This window comes from Macrobrachium nipponense, chromosome 6, assembly GCF_015104395.2.
Source record: "Macrobrachium nipponense isolate FS-2020 chromosome 6, ASM1510439v2, whole genome shotgun sequence".
Classification (NCBI taxonomy): domain Eukaryota; kingdom Metazoa; phylum Arthropoda; class Malacostraca; order Decapoda; family Palaemonidae; genus Macrobrachium; species Macrobrachium nipponense.
The window spans coordinates 118,495,606-118,514,776 of record NC_061108.1 but is presented as its reverse complement, the minus strand read 5'-3'; the positions used below and the strand labels follow the sequence as shown (position 1 = coordinate 118,514,776).

General features: G+C 35.7%; 1 protein-coding gene across 4 annotated transcripts in view; it reads left to right on the top strand.

Moving 5' to 3' along the window:
• Nucleotides 1-1,028: 1,028 nt before the first annotated feature.
• Nucleotides 1,029-19,171, top strand: part of LOC135216049 (synaptotagmin-1-like) — an 89,583-nt gene continuing 71,440 nt past the window's right edge. The window contains exons 1-2 of one of the 4 annotated variants that reach the window (XM_064251020.1): nucleotides 1,029-1,107; nucleotides 15,276-15,535. The gene's annotated coding sequence lies outside the window, so the exon portion shown is untranslated. The other 3 variants (XM_064251021.1, XM_064251022.1, XM_064251023.1) reach the window with 3 other exon arrangements.

Below are 19,171 nucleotides of genomic sequence, written 5' to 3'. Positions count from 1 at the left end.
GAATTGGCAAAATAAATGAGTACATAAATATTCTGATTTCAGTGCACGTAGCTTTATCTCTAATGCTACTTGTGGATAGCAGGCCATCCTAGGTCCCATATTTAGTTCTTCGTTGTTTGATGAATATATGACCAGTATCACCTAATCTTGGGCTGACCCACTATATTATTCCACGACCTTCCACAAACTTGGATGTAAGTTCCCTTGCAATTTTACAGTCATGCACCTTTTCCTTTTTTAACATTTTCGTTTTTTTTTAACAAGGTGTACCGGACAGGTTAATTGCAGAGAAAGAATGATTCTATATATCATCAGGGAAATGCCCACCCTTCATTTTATACTTAGTGTCCGTCCTTGACTTTTAGGTTTGAAATTCATTATAACCGTCTTCTCCCTGAGGCTGTGTTTGCTAGTCTGTTTCAACCATGCTGATCTACTTTCTTGACGAATTTTCATAGCCCTTCATAGTTACTGGAATAATTATAATTATTCTAAAGTGTCCACAATAGTTAAAAAAAATGTTCCGAGTTCGTGTATACTTTAAAAACACTTTACAAAGCTTTCGAACCCTTCCCTGTGTTCATCTTCATGGAAGGGTTCGAAAGCTTTGTAGTGTTTTTAAATTATAAATTATACAAGAACTCTTGATATTTTTTTTTATTATTGTGGACCCCTTAGAACATTATATATACTCTCGCGATAGAGAATTTTTCCCATATAATAATAATGTTGTCGTGTAATGATTGCGCACAATGAATTATTTTTGTCAATATTTTGCACAGTTCGGCGCTAGATAAGAAAATTCACTTGTAACAGAAAATGATAGCAACATTTAATAATGCATCTCGGCACACGAACTTCATGATAAATATTTCTCTGTAATCGCCATCTTCACAACCCAGGAAATACTGTTAAGGTGACTGAAAAGAGAGAGAGAGAGAGAGAGAGAGAGAGAGAGAGAGAGAGATAAGAGCAGCTTTGTGGACTGTTCGACATGCTCAGGGTTTTACCTCCCGCCGCATTAGCTGCTTTCCTGAAGCGGTGCCACAGCTCAGACCTCTCACTCTCTCAGTGGCCCAGTGCACGTCCAGGCGTAGTCGAGTAAGGGTGTGTATATCTCCGTTTTTCCAAGTTGATCTCATCTAGACAACCGTGACATCGTGGGAACTCTCCTTCCTTTCAACGGGTTGAGATTTTTAAAGGATTTCAAGTCATTATACAGAGAGCTCAATGATTCATCATTAGCTTGAAATAATGAATTTACAATGAAAAGTGAATTATTTCGTTGACGTTCAACGGGCGAAGTATTCGACGTGGGTGATACTTTGATATCTACAACATAAACAACGGTTAGCACTTATTACCGTGACGAACTTACGACTCGTAGAGTTTAAGAAGTGCCAATGCTACTGCGTTATTGATAAAAAGGGTGTTAATTAAGATAAGAGGTCAGAGATAAGATCTTGTACCTCACACCTTCATGTGATACCTGTGAAGATACGTATTTGTGATGAGTAGAACCCAGTGAAATAACATATAACAAAGGTAACGAAAAAAATTCCCATACTTATGAGTTTGAACAATGTTTCGTGCAGTTAACTGGTTAACTAGGTTAGACGTCTATTGTGTATATATATATATATATATATATATATATATATATATATATATATATATATATATATATAAGTTTGGCAACCTTATTTAGGAGGAGAACAGGAAATTTTTGAAAACACACTGACATATTTACATATTTACACATACATACAGCCACACACACACGGCATACATACGCCGCACACATACATACATACATACATATATATATGTATATATATATATATATATATATATATATAATATATATATATAGGAATTTATATAATGTGTTTAATGCGTATAGGCAGGTTGGGCTCGAATATGACGACCCTACAGACCAACCTAGGACGCTGCAACCAGCCGAACAGTGCATCGTGGCTTGAGAGTGCAGCATACGGCTCACATTTGCTAGGTCCATTGACTGTTCCCCTCCTACCGCCCACCAGTCCACCCAGTGTCTGATTTCTTGAAAGATCAGAAGCCTGTATACGCTGTCTTTGGGAGAGAGGCGTATGTACGTGGTTATGGTATATATATATATATATATATATATATATATATATATATATATATGAAATAAGTAACAATTTTTTCTTTTATAAACGAACTCGACGTGCCCAAAGTTACCAATGAAATATAAACGGAATGCTCCATTTCTATTTACAACTAAAAATTCCATTCCAGTCTCAATTCCAGCTGCCAATAACAATTTGCCTGGAACGTACTCTTCGGAGCAAGAGCTCCCAGCCTGGTGGTCTGCGTGTGATGGGTGCTTAATGAAATAAAGCTTACATCTGAAGCTTAAAGCATTGCAAGCTTGCTTACCTGTTTTATAAAAACAAAGATTACATCTAAGGTTTGACGCTTAGAAAGCTTGCTTACCTACTTAGAACAATAAAGCTTACATCTAAAGCTTGAAGCTTAGCAAGCTTGCTCACCTGCTTTCTAACATCACAGCTTACATCTAATGCTTTATAAGTATATTTACCTGCTTTATAACAATAAAATTAACATCTAAACTTAAAAAGCTAAATCACCTTTATAACAATAAAGCTCAAACCTAAAGCTTAACGCTTAGCAAACCTGCTCACATGCTTTATACCGATAAAGCTGACGTCTAAAGCTCAAAGCTTAGCCAGCTCACTCACCTGCTTTATAACAGGGCTACTGATTTGTTCAGGTGTTTCTTGCCACGCCACGAATAATTCTTAGTTATTATGAACATCTAGTCAAAAGAACACGAATGGATATTAATTCTTGCCAGAGTAGAATAACCTTAGGTGAACAGGGCATAGAGATCAAAGTAAAACTGAGTACTGTATAAATTATGAAGTAAATAAAACGTGCCAATGGTGGACATTCATAAATCAGTAAAATAAATTTAAGAAAAATTCTGAAAATAAGTAATTTAGGAAACATAAAAAGACTGTTGGAGTCTACCTGAATGTAGGTTCCAGCTAGGGAACTCGACCCCATACTGTAAGAGGCTACTACGATGCTGTCTGAAAGACAGTCCAAGGCTGACAATCCGCACTCGTGAATACTCTGAGGAGGAACTTGGCCCAAAGACACCCAGCCGGGTCGTCTGAAAGAGGCAGACTCGCCATAAGGAAGAGATACTTCATTGACTTTGTAAATATTTATACTTTATTTTACCTTTATTTTCCGACAGTAATATTTATACTCTGAGGAAGAACCTGGCCCAAAGACACACGCCCGGGTCTTCTGAAAGAGGCAGACATACCAGAAGGAAGAGATATTTCATTGACTTTTAAAATATTTATATTTGAATATACATTTATTTTCCGACAGTATTGGTCATGAGAAAATGTGTCCGTTCTTAACGAGGCGAATAACAGAATGGATGATAGACACTGCGGCCATTTATTTACAAGGACTCGAACCTCAAGACAGTTTCTTTGATTTTTAAAGCAAATTGTAAGACCAGAGATGAAGTCCGTTCTACCAAAATTCGAATAGAACAGGACCCTCAACTCGCAAAACCGAATAGAATAGTCTACAAAATTCTAAAATTAGGTAGGGCCACCACATAAATCATGAAGTAGAATAGATTTGTTCCTCAAGCCCCAAGATCTAACTAAATAGCCACTCAGATTCGTAAATGGAGTAGAATTCCCTTATAAACTGTAAATATCCTCGTTAGAATAGCTTTTTTGAACTCATCGACGAAGACCCACAATTTCATTGAAAGAAAAAAAAAAATTCACAGCGGTACCCGAACTCAGTCTAAAAAGATAATAAAAGCTCGTTCAATCACCCACGCGCGCTCGCGCGCTCAATATAGCGTAATCAATAAAGAACAGCCTGATAAACAGCTACTGCACACCTGCCTTTAATATGATTATCGCAAGCAGGGAAGGTTTAATGAAGTTGTTCGGTCCCATTCTGAAAAAAATTAGTTTTGCCTCCAGGATGAACATGATTTAAATGATTAATGAACTTTCACGGATAAGTAATGATTGAGTAATTACTCGCATTGTAAGCTGGTTGATAATAAATGAGTGACAGATTGTCTGATTATCAAGATGGCTGAGATGTAAAGATTGACTGACTGGTTGCATTTTAAGTTCTTTGAAAAAGTAATAATTTTTGGAATTTCAATGGTTGAAAATAAAGAATTGATGGACTGGTGGTATTTAAATTTAACTGATAATGACTGATGAATTAACTGCATTTTGAGATATTCGATTAGTAGCGGCCAAGCGAGATGGTTGATACTTATTGCTTGGTGACTATGTTGCATTTTAGAATGGTCGAAGTAATATGAGTGTTGAAGTTATAGATGAAATAACTGATGAATACTGGTTGATGAATTGGCTGAATTTAAAGAAGGGTAATGTATAATGATTGACGGCCAAATATGATATTAAGACAGCAGATGAATATGCATTGAGTGACAGCTCAAAATCTTTGATCTGATAAGTTTTACTTAAATTGAAATAATATAAATGAAATGATATAAACAACAAAACAGTTTTATGACTTTAACAGAATATTATTTAGATTTTTTCTGTGGGATTTTAAACTGAAATCGTCAAATGTACGCAGAGATACTATTTTCAAGAAATTCGGGAATTATTCGGTGAACTAGTTTGTAATAGAGAGAGAGAGAGAGAGAGAGAGAGAGAGAGAGAGAGAGAGAGAGAGAGAGAGAGAGAGAGTTTGCATCCTACAGTTATTGCTTGTAATTTTTCATACTGCCCAGCAATATTGTGAGTGAATCATCACTTGAGAGGAGAGAGAGAGAGAGAGAGAGAGAGAGAGGAGAGAGAGTCATTTTTTTGTGTAAGTCATTTGTTTCGAATGAGACATATCACTGAGTAAACACTCGCAATTAAAAAGTTTATTCTCGGCTGAATCATTCCGAAATTGACTTGTTTGTACGTCTATTATGTTTTCCATGTCATTTTCGATTGTATCTATTCCCCTTTCTTTCGCTTGTTGTTTTCCTTTTATATAAACGAATTATTTTACCAATTTAATGCCATCTGTATAATGTTTTAAGTTAACATGAGTATATATAGTTATAAATAAAGACCAAATATATCATCGTTCATGAACATGTAAACATTCTGAATATGATGTATCATTTTTCATGAGCATGTGAACATTTTGAATAATGATGAAATATATTATTGTTCATGAACAAGTGAACATTTTGAATAATAATGTATATCTTTGTTCATGAGCATGTGAACATGTTGAATAACGATGAAATGTATCATTGTTCATGAACATGTGAACATTTTGAATAATGATAAAATGTATCATTGCTCATGAACATGCGAACATTTTGAATAATGATGAAATATATCATTGTTCATGAATATGTGAACAATTTGAATGATAAGACATCATGTGAACATTTTGATTAATGATAAAATATATCATCGTTCATGAACATGAGAACATTTTGAATAATGATAAAATATATCATTGTTCATGAACATGTGAACTTATTGAATAAAATATATCAATGATCATGAACATGTGAACATTGTGAACGATAAGATGTATCATTGTTCGTGGCCATGATAACATTGTAAATGATATGTCACTGTTCATCAAGATGTGAATATTTTTGAATGATGGTAAAATGTGTCATGTTCGTGAACATTTGAATATTTTGAACAATGACGAAATATATAACTGCTCTAAATGAACACACGTACATTTTGAGCAATCATAAAGCGTTCCATTGTTCGAAGTGAATATTGTACATTTTGAATAGATATATGAAATAAACATCGTTGTTCGAAATGAACACGTATACATTATGAATAATGATCAAATATGTATTTGTTCGGAACGACAATGTCGACTTATTTGTTAACATCAACTGAAACGCGTGAATATTGAATAAGAATGAAATATATCGTTATTGACTGACCGCACATTCCTTGTAACCAAGCGAATGCAACAAAGGTGTAATTGTAGGCAAATATAACATTTACGTTGAGAGAAAAAAAATTCCTTGACCTGTCAACTAGTTCTGGGAATTTTATTGCTTATTTGATTCGCTTTCAGTTTAATTTATTCAACGTAAATTGCACAGAAGGCTTTTTTATTTATTTGCTTATGTTACAGCTCCAGTTATTGAATATTAAATTCTCAGGCACCTTATCTTAAGCTGACTGCTTTTCAGTCACTAAATAACACATGCATACACACACACACACACACACACACACACACACACACACACATATATATATATATATATATATATATATATATATATATATATATATATATATATATATATATATATATATAACATTCGGCCGATCTAAGGAAATCCAACAGCAATTCTTTAAGGATCGGGTTGCTAGCCCAAGTTCCTTTCTTTCACCAGCCATGCACTGCAACACCACTTAACTGTGGCGCCTGGTTTATCTGATTCTATCTCCCAAAGATAAGCCCCAAGCCCTATCTCTTGGGGGCACATACGCAAATAAACGCACACAAATAACATAATATACATCTATATATATACATATATATAGTATATATATATAATATAAAATATATAATATATAATATAGTTATATATGGGCATGTATTATGAGTGTGTCATAGGTTTCTGTAACTCAGAATTGCATAGATGCTTAAGCTGCTTTTTTGCAACTTATTCCCATTAATTACGTTTTTTTTATTCTTTTACAGGCAAGTTTTAATCTCACATTTTCACCTTAGTCTACGATACTTTCATGAATGAAAAATTTCAAATATTGTTCACTAAACTAATGACCGTTTAAGTAAATGCACATATCAATTGACATTTTACTAAAGAGTTGCATAACTCTGCACACAGAGAAATAATTAGAAATACCAAAACCGAACAGAAGTAATGATATGTAATGAATTAGAGCATTGCTGCAGTGTCAATGGTGGTCTGCAGTCAGGCTAGTATCGACAAAGGAAGTGGCTTCTGAGATAATGGTATACATATTTTTAACAGTAAAGGCGACGACACTCGTTTGAAAACTGTTGATAAAAACGGATATGAAAGCGTGAGTTAGACAACTTTTAGTTTTACAGTAGGAGTCGTACACTATACTTGGGTATAATTAGGATATAATTAGTACGTTTAATTATATTTCAGAAGGGCAGTTTTGTAAATGACTTATTTTACTTGTAATTGAATGTAAAGTACACTTATGTATAAGGGAAGGATTAAGAATGGGAACTGATTAGTTGATGAATAAGGAGAAAAAGAGAGAATGCGCGTATTAACAAATTTACATACAAATTTGTATGAATATAATATGGAAATTTTTAGAAGGAACGTAATACACACACACAAAACCACAGTATTATTATATATATATAATATATATAATAATATTATAATATACGTATAGTAATATATATAATATCTATATAATTATAATATATATATTAATATTACGATGCTTTTATAATGGTTATATCTTATTCATGCAAATATGTATGCAAATTTTGTTAATACGCATATATAAGTATATATATATATATATATATATATCTTTATATATGCGTCGTTAAAATCAGTAGGAAAGTCCTAGACTACGAATGCATCTATGTGATGTACGCATGTAGCTGCTTATATATAAAACGATATAAGATATAACCTAACATTCGTTTGCATAATGGAACACGCCATGTAAAAGCATGTGCGTAAAAGTAGGAGAGAGAGAGAGAGAGAGAGAGAGAGAGAGAGTAACGGGAAATCAGCTAAAAGTATCAGTTCAAATATCCGCCAAACATATCACCAGCTTTTCCTTATCGAATCAGACTTTGCTTTCCAACTGTCTGTTAAAATGGTGTTAGTATTATAATAAACGATTTATGATTTCATTTTTAAACTGGAAGAAGCTAAAATCCAACAAGCGTGCAAAGCAAGGTAGCCAACGATCAGACTGCCCATACGTGAAGAGGTGAAAATCTTAACTAACAGTAAAGAAATATGAAGACGTAGGAATGGTACTGAACTGAAGTACTGTGCTATAGAAGATTCACACCAACCGTGCATTTGACGTCTAGGCCAGTCCCTTACGACGCTCCTGATTGGCTGTTGATAAGCCAATCACAGGGCTGGAAACCCTCAGTCTCTCGAGAGTTCACATGGGTAGGATCTATGTTCCAGCTCTCCTGAGGGATACGTCTTTCAAAAGTATCCCTCAGGAGAGGTGGAACGTACATCCTGCCTATGTGAACTCTCGAGAGAGACTGAGGGTTTCCATCCCTGTGATTGGCTTATCAACAGCCAATCAGGAGCGTCGTAAAGGACTGGTGTAGACATCAAATGCACGGTTGATGTGAATCTACTATAGTGGTCAGTGTAATCATGCGGGAAATGCATACTTTTGAATGGAAAGAAGTAAAGTGAGAAGCCCATCTCATGATCTTATTTATTTCCCAAAATTCCTCTCTCGTCTGGCCATTCTTAGTCACTCAGTTTTATTGACTATTTTCAATGGCATTCGTTCTCTTCCAGAACTACGCGCCTTGTTCCATTCCATTTGAGTTAATATTGCGCTTCCAGTCTGTCGTCTCAGTTTTCATGAGCGTTCGTTCTCTTTCATTCCTTTGTTGCTTCTTCCAGGCAGCCGTTCAACATATGCATAGTCTGGTCAAAGGGAGTCACAAGAGAGTTTTCAGTAACTTTCGTTCTGTCAGTACAGTTAGTTCTCCCTCTTTTTAGCCATGCATAGAGTGCATACACGACTTTCACATTGGCTGGAGAGTTTTCGGTCAATTTCGTCCTGCGTCATAGCCTGAACGTGGGTCACTGAGGTCGGAAAGCAAGAAAGAGGAATGCAGTATTCATGTTATCAAAAATGAGTGGGCAGTTGCAAACTTCTATTTGGGAATCTCTAGCATCCGAAGATAAATGAAGTGAAATGATTAAAAGAATCGTGCACCTCATTAGAGATCTTTTATTTCATGATTATATAGTCTTTATCATGATTTGTTTAAATATTCATCCTCACTAATGTCTAGTATATTTCCTCCGTTGGAGCTGTTAACCATTTATCTTTATATAGGATCGTCATCCTCTTTTATACTTCGGAAGATTACTTTGCAAGATACGGGTCTTCACACTCATCTAAATTTTTAGCATATTCCCTGTAAAACTGTGTACATGTGACTATTAAAAACGATACATGTAGTATTAAAAACGATAAAATTGTCATACACGTAAAAAAAGCATGAAGTATCCTCCTCTGACTGGCAATCTCCAGCGTGCAACCTCACATTTACGTATTTTCCAAGGGTCATTTAGCTTCCACTAGTGGAATTATTTCCTGGAATGGCTAGCTTGCGAACTTGACGCGTTCTGGGAAAGTTCTCGTACCGCAACGTAAAATTTCTAGGAGGGAAGGCTATCGATTTAATAGCACCTGTCTAATATATTTGAAAAATGAAAATGCTGTCACAAAGTGGACTTGACAAGATAAAAGGGATATTTCCAGTTCTTGGGTCCTGGTAAGGCCTTCCAGGTTTTGTTGAGATACATATAAAGGTACCATATGTTCCACCCTGAAGGTAGGGAACTAAAGAGAGAGAGAGACAGACAGACAGAAAGAGAGAGACAGACACACACACACACACAGAGAGCTGCGTGTGAGAGATAGAGAGTTTTAGAAACGTGCAACAGAAGCAGAGAGAGAGAGAGAGAGAGAGAGAGAGAGGAAAATTTTTAACTGAGTGTGAGAGAGAATTTTAAAAACGTGTGACAGAAGCAGAGAGAGAGAGAGAGAGAGAGAGAGAGAGAAGAGGAGAGAGAGAGAGAGAGAAGGGTTGGGGAAGGGGGGGGAGATAGTGAGGAAAATTCTAGATGCTTGTGAAAGTCAAAAATTTAAGATGAGCGTAAAAGAAGCAGAGAGAGAGAGAGAGAGAGAGAGAGAGAGAGAGAGAGACCTTTGCCAACATGCCAACAGAGTAAGAGATTGATACCGCAATATACTACAAACAAAATTCACGCATACCACCTATTACCACGAGTCCTGAGTTTTTAAGAGCAGCTATTTAGAACAAGAGCCCGTGCTGACATAAGTCTAGCTTAACTTTTCAACAAAAATATATTCTGAGTGGGCTGATCCACGTAGCATTTGCTCTAAGTCTCTTGGGCTTATATTTGCGTCTGCCAAGCTTTCATCTTTTCCAAGCCGCTTATACCAAAGCTGGTAAGAAAAAATAATGGAAAAAAGGTCATTCATAGAGAGAGAGAGAGAGAGAGATTAGAAAATTTTAGCCTCATGTGAGAGGAAAATTTTAGATGAGTATGAAAGAAGTATATATATTAATATAATATATATATGTATATATATATATATATATATATATATATATATATGTATAGTATATATTTATTATATATATATATATATATATATATATATACAAATATATATATATAAAAAATAGATAGAGAGAGAGAGAGAGAGAGAGAGAGAGACGAGAGAGAGAGAGAGATGGAAAGGAAAATGAGAAAAAAATGTGAGAATGATAACAAATTTTAGAGTGGAGAGAGGGAGAGAGAGAATATATTCTTGTTACCCGGTTTCCGTCCTTCAGCGGGAGAGTAATTTTCGCAAGATTGCACTTCTGTGTTACACCTCGTTTATTTGAATTGTAAATCATGTATATTACACGGAGGAGGGAGATGAGCTGTCAAGGGGGCGCTACAAAAATATATATAGATATATATTTTTCAAAAGCTTTCTTTTAACTACTCGTATTTCCCATAAAATGAAACAATAACATCAGCCATCGTTTATGAAATTGCTCTCAAATAACGCAAGTGTTAAATGCTGGTAAGAGTGTTAATGGAACTTACAGCATACAATATCTGGTTGATGGAAGCTGTCATAGGTCTCAACAAACAATAGCTGGTTGATGGAAGATGTCATGGGTTTCAAAAACAATAGCTGGTTGATGGAAGATGTCATGGGTTTCAAAAACAATAGCTGGTTGATGGAAGCTGTCATAGGTCTCAACAAACAATAGCTGGTTGATGGAAGATGTCATGGGTTTCAAAAACAATAGCTGGTTGATGGAAGCTGTCATAGGTCTCAACAAACAATAGCTGGTTGATGGAAGCGGTCATAGGTCTCAACAAACAATAGCTGGTTGATGTAAGCTGTCATAGGTCTCAACAAACAATAGCTGGTTGATGGAAGATGTCATAGGTCTCAACAAACAATAGCTGGTTGATGGAAGCTGTCATAGGTCTCAACAAACAATAGCTGGTTGATGGAAGATGTCATAGGTCTCAACAAACAATAGCTGGTTGATGGAAGCTGTCATAGGTCTCAACAAACAATAGCTGGTTGATGGAAGCGGTCATAGGTCTCAACAAACAATAGCTGGTTGATGGAAGCTGTCATAGGTCTCAACAAACAATAGCTAGTTTGTGGAAGCTGTCATAGGTCTCAACAAACAATAGCTAGTTTGTGTAAGCTGTCATAGGTCTCAACAAACAATAGCTGGTTGATGGAAGCTGTCATAGGTCTCAACAAACAATAGCTAGTTTGTGGAAGCTGTCATAGGTTTCAACAAACAATAGCTAGTTTGCGGAAGCTGTCATAGGTCTCAACAAACAATAGCTGGTTGATGGAAGATGTCATATGTCTCAACAAACAATAGCTGGTTGATGGGAGTTGTCATGAGTCTCAACAAACAATAGCTAGTTTGTGGAAGCTGTCATAGATCTCAACAAACAATAGCTAGTTTGTGGAAGCTGTCATAGGTCTCAACAAACAATAGCTAGTTTGTGGAAGCTGTCATAGGTCTCAACAAACAATAGCTGGTTGATGGAAGCTGTCATAGGTCTCAACAAACAATAGCTGGTTGATGGAAGCTGTCATAGGTCTCAACAAACAATAGCTGGTTGATGGAAGCTGTCATAGGTCTCAACAAACAATAGCTGGTTGATGGAAGCTGTCATAGGTCTCAACAAACAATAGCTGGTTGATGGGAGTTGTCATGAGTCTCAACAAACAATAGCTAGTTTGTGGAAGCTGTCATAGGTCTCAACAAACAATAGCTAGTTTGTGGAAGCTGTCATAGGTCTCAACAAACAATAGCTAGTTTGTGGAAGCTGTCATAGGTCTCAACAAGCAATAGCTAGTTTGTGGAAGCGGTCATAGTTCTCAACAATCAATAGCTAGTTTGTGGAAGCTGTCATAGGTCTCAACTAACAATAACTGGTTGATGGGAGTTGTCATGAGTCTCAACAAACAATAGCTAGTTTGTGGAAGCTGTCATAAGGGTTCCTCAAACAAAGATAACTAGGTTGATGGGAGTTTGTCCATGAGTCTCAACAAACAAAGCTTGGTTGATGGAAGCTGTCATAAGGTCTCAACAAACAATAGCTAGTTTGTGGAAGCTGTCATAGGTCTCAACAAACAACAATAGCTAGTTTATGCGGGAAGCTGTCATAGGTCTCACAAACAATAGCTAGTTTGCGGAAGCTGTCATAGGTCTCAACAAACAATAGCTGGTTGATGGAAGATGTCATAGGTCTCAACAAACAATAGCTGGTTGATGGAAGCGGTCATAGGTCTCAACAAACAATAGCTGGTTGATGGGAGTTGTCATGAGTCTCAACAAACATTAGCTGGTTTGTGGAAGCTGTCATAGTTCTCAACAATCAATAGCTAGTTTGTGGAAGCTGTCATAGTTCTCAACAAACAATAGCTAGTTTGTGGACGCTGTCATAGGTCTCAACAAACAATAGCTAGTTTGTGGAAGCGGTCATAGTTCTCAACAATCAATAGCTAGTTTGTGGAAGCTGTCATAGGTCTCAACAAACAATAGCTAGTTTGTGGAAGCTGTCATAGGTCTCAACAAACAATAACTGGTTGATGGGAGTTGTCATGAGTCTCAACAAACAATAGCTGGTTGATGGAAGGTGCCAAGGGTCCCAAGAAGATCCAAAAATTTATAGAATAAATAAAGTGTATTTATAGAAAGAAATTTTCTCAATATTCTTAGCTACTTTAATAATATAGATCTTATTGATTCCGTTTAACAAGGGAAAGAAAAAGACGTTTGAAGTTTACTGTTAGTTTCAGAAAAATAGGCAAGTAACCTTTCCACGAAATTTAATAAACAAATAAATTAACCACTTAGGTAGGAATAGCATAGAATAGAGTGAAGTATAGAATTTAGGCAAAAGGCCATGCGATGGGAACTATGAGGTTATTCAGCCTTTGAAGTAAAAATGTTTGGAATGTGCAACAGAAGGAAAACCTCGCAGTTGCACGGTGAATCAATTGTTAGGAGAGGGTGGGAGGTAACATGGAAGAAAGAGAATTATGATGGAGGTACAGTAAAAAGAATGAAAGGAGTTGCAGCTAGTAGCCGAAGGGACGCTGCAAAGAACCTTAAGTAATCCCTACAGCGCATTGCATGAGGTGTACTGGCGGAACTAACCCCCTTCCAGTTAGGTAGCATGTAAAGCTATAAAAAAAAGTAAATTACTTGAATAAATACAGCAGTTAAGAATAGATAATTCCGTGGAACAAAGCTTAAACGCATCAATAAACAAAATAAACGATTACACTCTTACGTTAACCTAACACCAGCTTCTGATTTATCATTCCCTCGGACTTAATTCACAGACGTTCATCTCCTGCCCACTCTTCTTTCTCATATTCTCGAGGAGGAATTTGCGGTCATTTAAAAGGGGAATGAGCATCTGACCCCCAACCACACTCCCTTAAATCTCCCCCCCCCCCCCCCCCCCCCCCACCCCCCACCCCCAAACCCCCAAGAAAAAAAAAAAAATAAAAAAAAAAACCATTAGTTACAAATCTCCTACTGCAAAGTTCAAATGAATACGAAATGAGGGGTTGGAACTGCCTCTTCTTCTTATGTATTCCACTTCTTGTGTTTACGTAAAACGTTATTTGGGCGCGATGCGGGAAAGCGGCGAGATGGAAAAAGGGTAGAAGTATTTATTGTTTTAGCATATCGCTGGGTTACAATGAGGGCAGAGGGCCATCGGGGAGAGAGAGAGAGAGAGAGAGAGAGAGAGAGAGAGAGAGAGAGAGAGAGACCATTTTTTACCCCCACCCGTACAAAACACATCAAGAAAGAGACTAGTTTCCAGGATGTGTGACAGCCTACCCGTTCCTAAGCATTTTTAAGTAACAAAGTCGTTGCTTACACACACACACCACGCACACACACAGATATATATATATATAATATATATATATATATATATATATATATATATATATAATGTATATATAAATATATATATATATATATATATATATATGTATATATATATATAGTATATAATTTATATACAGTTATATATATACATATATATATATATATAGTATATATATATATATATATATGTATATATATATATATATATATATATATATATATATATATATATACATACATACATACTGTATATTGTGTCATGTGATCTATTTTTTTCCTAAGATTTACAACTATGTTGACCTACAAAGTATAATGAATGACTTCATTTCTTTACACACACATCTTAGGCCTCCGGCTGCTAGCATTTTGCCTTCTACTATTCAGCAATTCTCTGTGGTCTCTTATCGCCCAACTGCCCAAATCTTAAATCCTGTCATACTGTAATTTTTTTTTACCTTATTTACTACCAAATCTTTCAGGATACGTAAGAGAGTTTGAGAAATGCAACTGGATAATAATAATAATAATAATAATAATAATAATAATAATGGCTTTATTGTTTCATTCAAATGTATTTGAATGAAGCTCAGAGGGAGAGATTACAACGGTAATCTCTCCTCCTCTAATGGCACTCGAGGTCTGCTTATAATTTAATATTGAATGATGGGCGCTCTTGTGCTTATGATATTGAGTACGTACTCTAACAAATAATATATGACTATAATTTCACATATCTGTTACTTTTATATTATTCATTTATCTCACAAGATTAATTTCTGGCGAAAGCTGGAAAAGTATTCCTGGCAAATATAAATTTTTTTCCCTTAAAATCGCTATCATTTATTTCTGCTAGATATACAGAAATACATTCTGTTTGTTGTCTGGTATTTTTCATGTAAATCAGAACTCAGCTTACAAACATATTCTCCGTAAAACAAGCTTCCAGTGAAAGTTAATTTACAAATGACACCTAATTTCAGAGCTGCATTATGTCAGTGATATAGTGTCTGTTGACGTTGAAAAGTGAGAAAAAGGAATGGCATTAAAATTATTATAAAAAACAGAAATTCCCAAAAACGCCTAAGACTCCGTGGGATTTTTACAGATGTTTAATTTAGCGAGTGCTGAGCTACTGAGATCTTAGCTATGTAACCGATCACAGCCTTGACCTGCAACTCGGTCCTAAGATCTGCGTGAACTTTCTTCTATCAGCGTTTCGTCTAAGACAGCAATATCCAAGGTAAGCTGGTTAATGTTTAACTCTGTTGTATTGTTATATTATTAAATTGAATAAAAGTTAAGTATATCTTAGTTTAACCAGACCACTGAGCTGATTAACAGCTCTCCTAGGGCTGACACGAAGGATTAGATTTTTATGTTATAGTTATTATTGTAAATACTGTTGCTTTCTTATGGTTAGAAAATGGATAAAAGGGGTTTAAGGACGAAACTTTGCAAGAAGAAGAAGAAGAATAGAGAGAGAGAGAGAGAGAGAGAGAGAGAGAGAGAGAGAGAGAGAGGAGCAGACGCCCCTGAGCAAGAGAAATCCAGAATGAGCCATTTGGTATATTTTGTAGATCAGGCTTAAGATCCAATTTGACAAATACCACGTTTTGACATGATTCCCCCTTTTGACATTTTAATAGCCAACTCGAGTACAGAAGAAAAGTCAGTAATAAGAAGGACAGAGAAGCTTCTACACAAAATAAACGATGCTGAAATAGCAGTTATTTTCAATAAAACCAATAATAATAATAGTAACTTCGTAGCCAATGTACATTAAAGAAGGGGACCCCATATAAAAATGGGAAGAAGTAGCCGATGTACATTAAAGTTCATTACAGTCCAGTACTGCACATGACTGACACAGAATCCTTGTGATGATGAACGCTGTCGATTGCAGACTTTCGGAGTATCCTTTTAAACGCTGCGGCCCTCCTGCGTGTTAGGACCCTGTCTAAGGCTGAATAAGCCATGAGCTATTGACCTTTTACTCCAGGCCAAAATGAGGGATCACCGGGTCCCCTTTGACTTCGGTTTCTTTCACCATTATTTTTAGCTGTAGGTGGAAGAAAATCGATGGCACGCTAGGAATCTTCGCTTAAGTCTTAACGAAGGCAGAGAGAGAGAGAGAGAGAGAGAGAGAGAGAGAGAGAGAGAGAGAGAGAATTACAAGGATTAGGATGTCTCAAAGACTTGTTTGTCCACCCGAGGAGACATCGTGTGCTCACTTATCAGTAGGAGCAGGTTTTACTGTTTATTCACAGTATCCTAATGATTTTGTCTAGCTTTCTTTTAAACTCTTGCACACTGTTGCTGTTTACAACTTCTGGTGGCAGTTTATTCCATGTGTCACATATCTTGTATGTAGAGAAGTTCCCACAATGGGATGTGTTGTATCTCTCCAGTTCTAGTTTCCATCCATTATTTCTTGTCTGGTTTTCGTAAATAGGTTACCGTCTACTTTTGTTATGCCTTTCAATATTTTGAATGTTTCTGTTAGTTGTCCTCGCAATCGTCGTGTTTCTAAGCCATACATCATTCAGGCTCTCTAGTCGTCTTTGGTAGCCTATTTGCCTGATGGATGGAATTAACTTTGTGGCTCTTGCTTGTACCTCTTCTAATCTAATTATGTCCTTTCTTAGTGTTGGTGACCAAAACTGTACTGCATATTCAAGATAAAGTCTAACTATTGATTGATGTGAGGAGCTGCAGTACCGTTACCTAGTTTCTGTATTTGAACTGCCTCTTTATATCTTCTACTAGTTTCTGTGACTTCTTTTCAGCTTTTATGCACTGTTTTGTATATTTTAAGTCCTTGGTAATAATGACTCCAAGGTCCTCCTCTTGTTCTTCGCTATTTATGTCATTCCCAAGCAGCATGAGGGTTGTTTGTTCTTATTTGTAACACTTTACCCTTATCCAAGTTAAAAGGCATTTGCCATCTTTTTGACCACTCTCCCATTTTCATTAGATCATTTCTTAAACTTTCCACTGCATATGGGTCTGCTGCATTTACACCTAGTTTGCTGTTATCTGCAAATTTCGCTATCCTGCTAGTTAAGCCTACATCAATGTCATTAATGTAAATACAAAAACAAGAGAGGGCCAAGGACAGAACACAGGAACTCCACTTGTTACATCTGCCCATTCTAATTCTTCACCATTTATTACGACTCTCTGTTTTCTATAATTTAGCCAGTCTTCGATCCAGTCTGAAGAGTACTAAGACATGATGAGAGAGAGAGAGAGAGAGAGAGAGAGAGAGAGAGAGAGAGAGAGAATAAAGGCACAAGCATGACAAGGCATTCTTATAGAGAGAGAGAGAGAGAGAGAGAGATAGAAGGGCAATAAAGCATGCTCAGAGAGAGAGAGAGAGAGAGAGAGAGAGAGAGAGAGAGAGAGAGAGAATAAGAACACAAGCGTAATAAGGCATGCCTAGAGAGAGAGAGAGAGAGAGAGAGAAATGATACATAAGGCCAATAATGCATCTTCAAGAAAGAGAAAGAGAGAGGGAGCAGGAAAACACAAGGACAATAAAGCATGCTCAGAGAGAGAGAGAGAGAGAGAGAGAGAGAGGAGAGAGAGAGAGAGAGAGAGAGAAAACGCTTCGTAAAAGTGTCCTGCAAGTATTATTGCAATTCAATGGCAGGCAGACCAGCGAAAACCTTTTAGCCAAATGACGCCAATTACCTGGACAATCCACGGAAGAGACAAAGAAACTACCCTGTTGTCGTAACAAGAAAGAAAACGACGGGGAAAAAACATTGACCAGGACAGAGGATAAATATTTTGTTGCGCCAGCATCGAAGGTCATTAATTTTTATTCTATATTTGGAATAGATATGTCGAAAAATAGGTTGGGGATTCAAAGGTTTTGATATTAATTTGTTATTTCTGTACGAGAGTTATGAACCAAAAAGATCTTATTTCCAAGGGGATAATAATAATAATAATAATAATAACAATAATAATAATAAAAAATAATAATAATAATAATAATAATAATAATAATAATAATAATAATAATTGAAAAAGAAACCCACAAAATCACTGTGTAACATATTTACGTCTAAGTATTTACATTTAATTTTACTCCAGAGTGTGGAGTAAAATTAAATGTAAATACTTAGAAGTAAATACGTTACACAGTGATTTTGTGGGTTTTCTTTTTTCAATCTTCAGAAGAAAAATGAAAGAAGTTTTTGTTTGGTTTTAATAATAATAATAATAATAATAATAATAATAATAATAATAATAATAATAATAATAATAATAATAATAATAATAATAATCCCTTTGTGTTGATGAATCCATTACTTCGCACCAAAGAAAGTTTATGAAATAAAATGTTTAGTCCAGAGGAGTTGGTACCGTTAATGAATAATAATAATAATAATAATATAATAATAATAATAATAATAATAATAATAATAATAATAATAATAATCTCTTTGTGTTGACAACTCCATTACTACGCACCAAAGCAAGCAATGCACATTACTGGGCTATTTAATATTCGCTGGTGTGTATCTAACAACAATGCCTCTTTTGCTCGGGGTTAACGGATTACGGTATGCCATTGTGAAGAGAATCCCCCGCTTTGTTCGCAACCTGGAAGTGGTTTTGTTTAATGGACAATGGCCTTCAGAACTGCAAAAGGAAAAAAAAAAAAAAAAAAAAAAAAAAAAAAAAAAAAAAAAAAAAAAAAAAACTTTCAAAAAAAAAAAAAACAAAAAAAAAAAACTTTCAAAAAAAAAAAAAAATAAATAACTTTCCGCACTTCCCCAGTAGGCACCAGTGGCCCTCACGTGGCCTTGTTTGTTGGTTCTTGTTTCTGTCTTCAGATCGCCGAATTTTGGCGTTTCCTTTCTGC